The 11,194-nt window shown below is 42.1% G+C and overlaps 1 protein-coding gene across 1 annotated transcript in view; it reads right to left on the bottom strand.

Annotated features, from left to right (window-relative positions):
• PLCE1 (phospholipase C epsilon 1) overlaps positions 1–10,804 on the bottom strand; it is a 150,736-nt gene extending 139,932 nt beyond the window's left edge. Inside the window, exon 1 of the mRNA XM_021397672.1 lies at positions 10,670–10,804. The gene's annotated coding sequence lies outside the window, so the exon portion shown is untranslated. The remainder of the gene's footprint in view (positions 1–10,669) is intronic.

Here is an 11,194-nt window from a genome sequence, read left to right as displayed (position 1 = left end):
TTTTTTTTTTTTTTTTTTTTTTAAATCAATAGTCCTCTAAGTTTCTAACGGAGTGATACTGCAAAATTCCGTGCCTCCTTACACCTGCTTCTTCTGCACCTGTTAATTTAACAAGCACTCTGTCATGTTCTGACCCCCCAATATATTCAAAATGTCTTTTACTGACTTCCAAAGCAATCAGAAAAAAAAGAAACAACTTGTTTTTCATCATTCACTCATCAGAAAAAAATTGCAAAGCAAGTTCAACATATACCGAAGTGCAGTTATGTTAAGTAGAATACACAAAAACCACCATAATTAACCAGTTTGCTTCTCATGCATAGTTCACACAGTAGTTACCTTTTCAACAAAATAATTTTTTTTAACAGTTTTCACTTTCCTTTTTGGTTCTGCAGCCACAAACCAATTTTTAGAAGTCTGAGATCAATGAACTGTTGGTATGTTTATTCCTGTATTTGTAAAGTTCTAGCATCCTCATTAACAATGAATCCACCCGGCTTTTGTAGCCACCCAAGGCCTGAAACATAGTGAAAAAGAGACACCTCTGCTACACTTCAGGAAGCAGTTGGAGGGCTCACCTCTACACCAGGAAACCTGCTTTAGTGGGTAAGGGTTGGACTAGGTGATCTCCAGAGGCACCTTCCAACCCCTACAGTCCTGGGATTCTGTGATTATCAGCATAGTAGGAATAAAGTAATTGGAATGTCAGAGCTCAGACCAAATTTACAGAATTGAAAATGAGAAAGGAAGAGTAAATTTTGCAACTGACTTTTCCTTTTAAACTGTATCTTGAACTCTTACAGTGGCAATCTAACAAACAGAAAAAAAGCAGTGCAGAGCCTTTATAATCCTGATACTCTGAGTGCAGCAATAATATTTTGCATCAGATACGAATCTCCACGTCACTGCTTTAGTTACTTCCTGTCATCTAGTTAACATATATGTACATAACATATTTAGCAATAATTTTCCGTAATTATTACTGTACAATTCAAGATTCTGATTTTTAATGTCCTAGATAAAAGTCAAATAATAATGAATTAAACATTTTTAAATATACCAGTATATATTGAAATGAGCCTACGCTTTACTGATAATTTCCTTTTCTCTTTATATTCATACTTTATCTTATGTAATCTTATATTGTCACACACCATTTAATGCACCGTCAGATTATCTGAATACCAAAAGATTTAAAACTATGCATGGAAGAAAACAGATATTGGAATTATATACACTCCAGCACACAATAGTACTAGATAATGACAACATCTTTCAATTATATATTTATGTGTACATCAAGTATTTTTAAAAATGAAGCAAGATTTAGTAGAAATGGTAACAGAGTCAAACAACATGCAAAAAAAAAACCAACCCGATAATATTAGAGCAGAGGTAGCATTTTATATTGATATGTTAAGACTAAATAGAAAGAAAGAAATACTGTCAAACTGATATCACGGTAGAAAGAACAGATCAAGCTGTATGAGTTCAGTGCAAATGACAGCTGTTTTCCTGGGGGCTTTGGGCCACGTCTAGCAAGCAAGAGACCGACAAATTCTACCAAGATCAGGTTGGAGACTCAACGTGTGCAAGACCCATATGAAGAAAGATCAGAGCTTCCCTTTTTTGCTGATGGAGGAAGGGCCCCAGCTTTCTTGCTTTTCTGGCAAGTAGAGGGAACGTAGCCAACTTTCTTTGCATTTGCTGGCCAAGAGCTGAGACAGTCTCAGTCTTTCAAACTTGAAAACCTTTACTGGGATGCATATGGTTGCTAATGGAATAGAGCTTTACTGTAAGCAAGATGAGTAACATGGGAAAAACATCAGACTATCAGGTAGAGGCTATCAGGCTTTTGACTCGATGAAATCAATAATTTAAATGCCCCTGAAATGTTTAGAAGAATTTTGGTAAATGTAAATTCAAGCAAGAAAGGCAAGGGAAGTTTTTTGCTTGTTTTTAAATTAACATTGTTTTTATTCTTTTTTTTTATGCCTTTCTGCTCTTCTCAGTAGTGTCCTTAGAGCTTGAGAAAACCGAAAAGCTGACAGAAAACTGAGAATGGCACTATGAAACAAAGGAAAAGTAATCAGAGCACCACATCAAGTCAGGGGAAGGCACATGAGTTTAAAGTAAAGAATGAGTCACATACAAATTAGAAACTTTACTGGCCATCGTAATTCAAATGCTGCTACACCAAATAGTTTTTCCCTGCTTTAAATCTCTGCACAGACCTTCCTCATGGTATTCTTACAGCTCTCCCACTAACTCATAAACCAAACCCAAGCAGCTTTCTACAAAGCACTCAACTGAGATGCAGGTCAGAGCTACGCAGAAGCTGTTACACAGGATAGCACTGTGCTGCACCATCATAACTGCTGTACATTACCTTTTGTCCTCAGGATTTTTAACCTTAAGAAGAAATTTTATGTACCTATCCAACCTGAGACAACTGCCTGTTAAGGATAAACATTATCAACTTGCACAACTAAATAAACAGTATGAGGAACAAAATGAGTGTGGGGGACACAAACAGGGAGGCAGCATTTGCCAAATTAGAATGACATTTCTAAATTCTAAGAGAATACACAAACATTGCCATTCTGGTGGGTGACCACAGAGACTCCCAGAAAGGCCACTGCTGCCCACAGGGCCCTACCTTTCCTATGCCTCTCAGGTAACACAACTCAAAACATATGTAACAAACTGGATCCTGCAAAAGAATTCAGGCAGGCAAAGTAGTCTATACAGCCATTTGAAAGATGTTACTGCATATTTTAACGCTGACCTGTTTTATAGCCTGCTGTCTAGGGAATTGTTTACTTCTGCAAACCACTACTGAACCTGACTTGCAAATCCAGAATCACAGTTCAAATAGTATGGAGAATTGATTTCTAAACAGATTTCACAGTATTGTTAATTCCTACAGTCGTACTCAGCCTTGGAAAACACACCATTTTTTCTAGAAGTCCGTAGTTGTACTGCTATATAATTACTCATAATCTCAGCTTTAAAAATAAAACATTTAGTTATGAATAGGAAAATGGGAATAATAGTAAGAGTAAGGTTTCACATTTATTATTTTTAATCCAAACTAATTGCAGGGGGGCAGGGAGGAAAATGAGGATTTGGAACTCAATGCATTCAACAGTTGTGCTGCCAACAGAGTTTTCATAATGAAACCAGTTTGTTGGCATACCCTTGGAATGGACTTGATTGGAGTGACTAAAAAAAGGAAAAAGAAATTCAATTGTAGGTATTATTCACTTATTAGTAACACAGATTATCTAGTATTTTTATAATTCTACCAAAGAAATCTTAAAATTTTAGAATTTCCTGATCCTGGGAAAGTGGAAAAGTCCACATACATCCTAAATTGTCGCTGATTTCCAAGATATTCCTACTGCCTTACAGAAATTAATCTAAAATAAAAAGATTTTATATCTTCTGCAGCTTCCTCGGTTGATTATCCCTCCTCTTACGCCGATTATACAGTTTAAGACATAAGGGAGTTACAGAATTTGCTGCACAGCCGTAATCACAACAAGCAGAACACTTTCACATGAAAAGCTGGTAACTGAGTGACACACAAATTCAGAGAGAAATATAACATATATAACATAACTCAGAATTTGTTGGAACAAGAACTTCAGCAGACCACTAGACAAATAGTACATTTAATAACTTAGAAGACTCATAAGACCTTCTTACCCCTGGCCCTAAACTAACATTTTATAAGAAGAATGTTCTGTCTCCATAACAAATCCTAAATGTTTCCATTACTATATATATAGGCAGTATCAAGTTTTAACTGTGCAACTAGATTGGTAGCTGACAATATTTGCTCAACACCAGCAGGAAGGAACAATATTAACTTGATACTGTTGCTGCATAGCAAAATTAGCCACTAAATCTCAATTTTTAATGATCACAACATTCTGGTACCAGGATTATACGGATATACTCAACTTACATTTGGTTTCAGGAAAGCTAGATGAGAATGGAATCAGTTGAGCAGTACGCTCTGGGTTCAACTGGGTTCCCAACCAAGTTCAAACTCTACATCTTCATCTATAAATGTTTTCTGGATAAGCATCAAGGAGGAAGTTTGTCTCAAGTAAAATGGATCCTTCTCCAACTTCCTGCGTCTTAAATTAAATAAATAAATAAAATAAAAATCAATGAACATTTTTGTTTCAAACTGCTAGTTCAACCCTGCAGTAGGATCTTGCAACACTATCTCTGAAATCTGTTTTAATAGGGCGTCAAAAGGCAATTGGATAGCAAAAACTTTTTATACACATCGTATTTCTGCCAGCATGGAATAAGTAATGCAATAAAAACAGCAGCATCTAATGTTGGATGCTGGCATGGGTTTGGGCTGAACTAATACAATTTCCAATAGAGGCAGGAAGAATCTAACCAGAAATACCTTGACAGACGTAACACAGACTCAAGGTTTACTCTCGCTTAGAAGAATTGCAAAAGTCATAATGTTGACTTAGAATAAAATTAGGAAACTTTTCAACCCAAACCATTCTATGATTCTATGAATCTATGATTCTATGGCATTTCAAATATGAGGAAATAACTATACATGCAGCTGGCATTTTTAAAACTTATTAATTAATTGAATTGTAACTTCTTTATACTAACTTTTCTATAACTTTAGCTGTAACAGAGGCATATCCCATAAGCCAGGCACCTGAAACACAGGAAGGATTGCAGGTTTCTAAGACATGGTATAGAAGAGCCGATACTTTAAAAATTACATGTGGGAAAACACTTTTAGGTATGAGTCAGGTATACAGACAGAGCAGTTTTACCACCTAGGAAAGAAAAAGCCGTCCACTTTTCCTGTCTCAATAAGTTACGATAATTCTGCTTTTTCAGAAATGCTGCAGTCTCTGTACAGCGGGGGGAAGGCAAGACAGAGCTGCTGGGCTGGATACCGGCTCACTGACAGTCCTGTGGGGAGAACGGGAGCCGTGCTGCTAAGTGACACGCTTGTTGGATGTGTGGTCAGCCACGTCAGATCTGATCCCTTCTCTGTACACAGCTTCTGCAGGAACACAAGGGTATGTCCACTGAGGCATGGGTCACAGAAACACACCCTGAAAACAGAGGTATTCATCACTTCATGCACTTGAAGTCACACTGCAGAAACTGACAGCGTGTAACCACTGAATTTTCTCCTATGGAAGGCAATCTGTGACTCATCACAGCCTGAGGTACAACTGGCAATGCACTAATACCACGTTGCAGTTATGTCAAACCAAAAGTACCAAGAATAAAAGAATCAATGGGTGTCACTCTACACTGGTATCAACCACACCTGGTTAGCGTCTAACTCTGTATAAAAGGGCCCATGATTTGGCACCATGGAGACAAAGATGAAATTGGAAAGCACGCAGAACAGAAGCAAAATCTAAAACCGGAGGGATTAGCAATGTGCAGGGAGCACTGAGCATTACTTTTCAGAAGGGCCCTCCCACAGCCGTATCTCACAAGGAGAACAGATCGTTTTGAAAACAAACAAGAGAAAACAAAATCAAACACACAGTTTCGGAACTGAACCACTGAGTCTACGTATTACATACTGGTAGACATCAGGACCACTCAAAAGATTAGTATATTTAATTTGGATGATACTTGCAGAATTGTTATACAGCAACTGATGACGACATGGTGGTAGCTACTTTCCAAATTCACCCTATGAAAATGAAGTAAATAAAGAAAAAGCCCTACAATTTGTCTTACATATCTAAATTACTCAGGCTACTGATGCTGGGAATATCTGTAAGAGGGACAGCCATGGAGGTTTTAGTTAATGACACATGTTAATGTCATTTTTTTAATATGTCTCTCTGTACTTAACTTCTGTGTCTACTGAGAGAACAGCACCACAAAAGTGAGATTTCTTGCTTATGTTTCCCTGAATTAAAGCACAAAATAAGAACAGATGTTCTTATAAATCAGTTATAGCAGCAACATTTTGAGCAGCTGTTCAGATTAAAATACTTCCACTATAAGCAGCTGCGTGTTTGATTTTATAGTACCTATTTCTGCTGCCTCTTCCATAAACTCACTTTTAAGAAGTAAAAAAGAAATGGTGCAATTGGAACAAAGCAAAGGTAATTATGTAAAGTTCTCGGCCTCTTGTATGCCCACTTTGTTCTCCAGGGAAAACATGCAAACAACAGACCATTCACAAAAGTATCAGCTGCAGTGAAAAATTTCAAGGGCTATGAAGGAGCCTCACTAAGAAGTATTTTCCATCCAAAAAATGCAAAGTACCGCAATATGAAAGAGTTCAAGAAGCATTATCTGCCTGGCACTCTTAACACCTTTACCACTCGAGATGTTTACAGAAAAGCAGCCCACAGCATAGCTCATAAGTGGCCACGAGTTACAGGAGGGAACAGGGAGACAGGTTTGGCCCACGAGCCTGCTGCACTAACACGAGAGCACGCAGGGTGAGCAGAGACCTGCACTTTACAGGAGGAATACTGCTGTTAGATTCTTTCCCCAGTTCTTAGAAATCTCTGCCCACCAACAAAATAATTGTATCATAAATGCATTCTAACATTAAAATAATAACTATAATATACATTTATGCATGAATTGAAAAGCTAACTGGTTAGAAATACATCCTTGACAAGTGTCAGAAGTATGAAAACTACATGAAATGAGAACAAAAACAGAACATGGTCTTCAGAAGGCAATTCAGCCTGGATATTAAAACACTGAGTTTTGTTTTTCTCCTCCAATTTGGCAGGTAGCTGTAATCCAAAACAAACACAGCAATCTTGAGGGAACTTAAGAGGAGGCATTCGCAACAATGAAGTTCTGTAAGAGGAAACCTACAGGTTGCTCTTTAACATGAATTGTTGGTACTGGACAAAGCAGCAGCTCCTCAGCTGCATGACCCCTGTTAATCTCACCGCATTCCAAAGGGAAACCAAGCTCAATTAATACTGCTGAAAGATACCCACACTGCTACAAAAAGAAAGTCACCTACTCCAAGCAACAGAGCTTTGTATTTGGAATAAAGGAATGCAATATAAAAATGTTAGAAAGAAGATGCAGAGTAACGAAAACCTCAAATGCCAGAGAGCACTACAGCAGCATTCTTGCTGTATGCTGTAGCACAGATGCAGAAAAATACTGTGGGAGGAGAGGTCTCACATCAGAGCATTGTCTGAAACTACAGACAGCAAGGTCCCACTACACAAGGCAAGGTCAGTGCAACTGGAGAGTCATCTGTTTAAGAAAGCATACTATTATTAGATGCCAGTTATGCAGCACTTGTGCATACTAATAGAATAAAAGCATTAACCCAAAAATAAATGTTTTGAAACAGTAGCTTTGCCTTTGCACTCACTACGTTTCCGCTTTCTGTTCTATTTTAAAAAAATAAAATTGAATATGAACAAGCAAAAATTGAAAGGTTCAGGTATTTTTGATATTCTTTAGTTACTTATAAAATGGTACAGCAATTAAAAAAAATCTAATGACACATTTAGTTTTTTGAAATGAGCTGATCCATTGAAAATGTTGTACCACATTATTAATTGATAGCAGTGTACAATAAAAAGTATCCCAGAGTTGATAGCATGTTTAAACTATTAAGTTATGCCTCAGACTACTATGGGTAGAATGACAGTCTGTATGCTGCCCTGCAGAACACACCTCCCTGCACAAGACTCGAGCCTGTACTGCCTCCCTGCTCTGAAGCTCTACTGGGCTCCACGAGAATTTAAGCTGTCACAGAGGTCAGCGCTACCTGGGGCTCCATCCCCAGCAGTCTGTAAATCTGAGAACTGCGGGGCAACCGAGAGGAAGGGTACTTCTGGGGAACAGAGCATAGCATTGAGCTCAGTGCTTCCAACTCAGATAGTTTACCCATTTTCAGCAACCAGTGGCAAGCAGACACAGCTCTGGAACATGCTGGATTATTTATGAATAACCGGGCAGTTAAGAAGGGAGCATTGCAGATGGCCTAGTTTAAAATCAGTGACATTATGTTTTGAACAAAGATGTCATTACAGAGTGTATGTATGAGACCACCGAGGGAAAGATGTTCATCCCGTAGTGATGTGTCTACAAATTAATTCCAATGTTTCAAGTAAGATAAAAATTCCTTAATTAAAGAATAAGGCAGGAGGTGTGTGTGGGGGGTATATATGAGAGAGCTCCCAAAGCCACTGTCACCACTTCACCCTCTAAAACACAAACCTCAGTTCACTAGATGGAAGTTTTGCCCGAAAATGAGAGAGTGAAATATGACCAATATCTGGCAGAACCTCCACTGTGGAAACCCCACCCACGAGCAGACACACGCATAGGTTTGCCAAGACAAACAGAGCAGGATGCAGAGTAAGCGGCACTGCTCTCCTGCAGCATGTACTCAGCCATGCAGGTCCCCCAGCACACGTGCGGCAGCTCTCAGCTAAAGGCGATTAAAAGCAGCTTGAGAAGGGACCGAGTTAACCAAAGGAAAACCGTGGATTTCATGCAGGCACGCTAATAACCTTCTTTACCAAAGCCATGATGAAGTGTTATTTAAAAATTAACCAGACTGCATACTAAATACTGAAATGAAACCACGAGTGGCTGCACAGCCAACAGGTGAGGCAGCACGTCTGCCCGCGCGGGAGCCGCGGATTCACCCCAATGTGTGTTACCAGAATTTTCAAGTAGTATACGAAACAAACAAAAAGTGAATTATTGTCATTAATACTATTATTGCCATCTATAAAGTTTAGGGCTCACAGTCATAAACCAGTATCCATATTGTAGTTGGTGTCATACAACAGAGAACTGAACAACAGTCCTTGTTCCAAACTATTGTCTTTTAAGATTATCTTCTTTTCAACCCATAAAGAACAACTTCTGTAAACTTGCAGGTAAGTCAAGCTGATTAATCATTTTTTAGCGATCTTCAATGAAAAATCCCTATGCAAATCATGGAGACAGATTCATTACTTTTTGCCCTCTTTGTAACTCAACTCTTCCTTTAACTAATTCCTGTTTCAAATCCAAGAACTACTGCTAAATTACAGCTGCTCTTCTCCAAAAGAGCTGCTACCTCGAGCGAGACATTTCCAGCCATTGTATCACTGCCACTGTCCCTCATGAACACATTGCTTCTATTCTGGATTTTGGTGCAGGTTTTAGTCACTGGATCCCAATATTCTCATTCCTCTTAAAGAAAACAGTCCCTTGACACAAGAAATACTTTCTTCTACAGATACTTACAAGCAGCAGTCAAATTATTTCACAGCATTACTTTGCGTAATCGTAATACAGAGAATTTCTTTTCCACATCTTAGAAATACCCCAGACTTCGATTATCTCATCAGCTCTCTTATGAACTTGTGCTATGACTTCAATAGGTGAAGTTTTCAGAAAAAATCTTATTCTGCAGTGGCGCTTTGATGTTTCTCAAACTTAAAAGTTTGACTTCACTTTTTTTTTCCTTTACTAGCTTGTCAGAACCCCGGTATGATCGAGGCACTTGTATTGGTTACCATATGTCACATCAAATCAACATCAGTGGAAAGGACAGGAACTACACCCTCCAGTTTGTGGCCACAAAGAGTCTTAAGAACCAACTTTGTAGCACGTGTGAAAGCAGAAAGGAGCTCATTACGATACACCAGATTAACACCTCCGAATGGCAGAGCACTAATAAAGTGCTTATATGACAAAGAACGACTTCAGTAAACCTTCACTACTTTGCGCACAGACTGGATGTGGTTCTTTACAACTTGGGAATTTCTCCCTGCACTATTTAATGGCCATTGAAAACATGAAGCATTTCCTAACACATGGAACATCGCATATGTTTCTGGTTTCACCTTGCCTGATTGCTCCCAGATCTGTTTAGGTGTTGTACCAATCACGCACCACTTGTTTGCCTCTGACTTTCACAGGACGAGGTAGCAAGGATCACGATGGTTATCTGTAGATGGAAGCGTGACTTAAACCACACGTTGGGACTACTCTGCAGTTTTGGCTACATGGCTCTTCCACACGCAGCTGGCGGCTTCTCCAAGCCGGGTACATAAAACGGACGGGATTCAACTATTTAGCAAACTTCTGTCACACGAACACAACAGCAGGCTTAGTTCTGCTCTTCACACGAGCGTCTTACCAAGCAAACAATAAACATTTGACTGTTCCTAGAAGCGCAGCGGATTTTTGTACTCAATTCTATACCGTTCTTGCCAGCTCTTGTACCTCCTTTACCAGAGTTCGCAAGCACCTCCGCGAGCCCTGCTCCGCACACCTGTGCTGGTGGCATCCCGGAGCCGACGCGCAGCGCACGCAGCACCTCGCTCCCGGTGCTCCGAGTGCTCGCGCACCGCCCGCAGCGGCTCGGGCAGCCCCGCCGCGGGAGGAGCCCCGCCGCGCACAGCCCCGGCCGGCAGTCACAGCGGGCAAATCCCCCTACAAGTTAAGACGGAAAGCAAGGGGGGAACCGTAACGATTAAGGGCCGCGGGATGAGCGCAGCCCGCCCCAGGCTGCTGCTGAGTTCGGGGTTCCCTCGAGCCCCCCTGGCGGAGGAGGGGATCCCGGAGCGGCGCGATAGAGGGGCCGGGAACATGGCCGAAATCGGAGCGGCAGCCCCCGAGGGCAGCGCGGGGCGGGCGGGGCACGCACCTCTCAGCACAACCCCGGCATCCTCTTCCTCCCGGGACCGCCGGGGACTCCAGCGGGGCTCTGCGGCGCAGCGCTCTGCCGGACGGGGCCGCCCCCGCCGCTGCCCGGGGCGGCGGAGCGAGCCGAGCGCCTACCGCGGCGGGACGGGGGCGGGGGCTGCGGGCGCGGACCGCCCCGCCGGGCCGGGGGAGGAGGGACGGAGCGAGGAAGAAGACGCTCGGGGCAGCGCGGGCGGGATCTCCGGGGAGGGGGAGGCTCAGCGGGGACTCCCCCGCGCCTCCCGCCGCGACGGAGCGCGAGCGGCGTCCGTGCATCGCCTCCTCCCGCCCGGGGCAGCCCCGCGGGCACCGCGGAGCAGCGGCATCGCGCTTCTCGGCGAGCACCGAGCGCCCCGCAGAGCGCGTCCCCGCGGCCGGGACGTGCCCCCGCGCGGCGCCGGTCACGGCCCTACCTCTCGCCTCGGCGCCCGCCGCTCGCGGGCCGCTGAGTAACGGCTCCGGCCGCGCGCCCGCGGGGGGCGGGAGC

This window comes from Numida meleagris, chromosome 5, assembly GCF_002078875.1.
Source record: "Numida meleagris isolate 19003 breed g44 Domestic line chromosome 5, NumMel1.0, whole genome shotgun sequence".
Taxonomy (NCBI): domain Eukaryota; kingdom Metazoa; phylum Chordata; class Aves; order Galliformes; family Numididae; genus Numida; species Numida meleagris.
The sequence above is the reverse complement of the archived record's forward strand: the minus strand, read 5'-3'. Positions and strand labels throughout refer to the sequence as shown.